The following is a 1,225-nucleotide window of genomic DNA, read 5'->3' as shown; positions in this document are numbered from 1 at the left end:
GAATCAATCAGAATAGAGCTGGAAGGAACCTTGGAGGTCTTCTAGTTCAACCCTCTGCTCAAAAAGGAGATCTATACCATTCAGAATAACAGAATTGGAAGGGACCTTGGAGGTCTAGTCCAACAACACCCCCCCCCCCCCTCGCTGAAGCAAGTAAAATAGTTGATTCTACTTAATTTTGGGGTCCTAGCTCCACTTTGGGCTTGGTGGCTTTCATTCAGACCTTTCATGACCCAGCTAGGTGACATCACCAGTGGTTCAAGTGAGTGGGCTTTTTTAAAATAATTTTTTAATTTTTTTTCTTAAAAAAACCAAGACAACACATACAGAACAAAAGCAAGGAGAAAAAACAACTTTCCTCAATTTCATCAAGCATGTCATTTGGTTACAAGTTTTTGTGCATCAGTTTTTACAATTAAAAATAAAGTCACTGGTTATCCATTAAACCTAACTAAATGTTTCATTGAGCATTATGTGTTCAGATTACCATTAATATACTTTCATTTGTGATGGCCCTTATTTCCTTGAATCCATAATTATCTATTAGGTAACGATAAGTCTTTATAGAATTATAATATCGCCTATCTCTAGAGAGGGAAAGCAAAGATTAAAACCAAAGATTCCCATTAATTCATATTGTACATTTATACCTTCAATTAACCATAATGTCATCAATCATCCACAGCTCCAAATATAATTTTTCTTTGTTAATTATTAATCCATATAGTCATTAAGTATTTCAATTCATATGTATCCATTGTTCATTACATTAGTCCATTTAGTATAGCAGAAATCTTTATAGTATGGAATGATCACTACCTACAATTATACCTAAATGTACAAATCATCCCACCAAATGAGTGGGCTTTGCGGAGAGGAGGAAGAGGGAAGGGTAAAGGACTGTAGAGTCCTTGGTCCACTCTGAGCTTGTTTGTTTTCTTGTAGATGTTTCATGACCCAATTAGGGAACATCATCACTGCTAGAAGGGAGGGGTGTTTGTGGAGAGAAGAGGAGGAGGGTGAAGAGGAAGAGAATGGAGAGGGCTACAAGGGAGGGGGTTTGTGGAGAGGAGGAGGGTGGAGAGGGCTACAAGGGGGTTTGGAGAGGACTACAAGGGAGGGGGGTTGTTGAGGTGGGTGGAGAGGAGTGTGGAGTGGAGTAAGGGAGTTTGTGGAGAGGAGTAGGAGTGTGGAGAGGACTACAAGGGAGGGGCTTGTGGAGAGG

This window comes from Natrix helvetica (genome assembly GCF_964273705.1).
Source record: "Natrix helvetica genome assembly, chromosome: W".
Lineage (NCBI taxonomy): Eukaryota > Metazoa > Chordata > Lepidosauria > Squamata > Natricidae > Natrix > Natrix helvetica.
Note: the sequence above shows the minus strand (reverse complement) of the source record.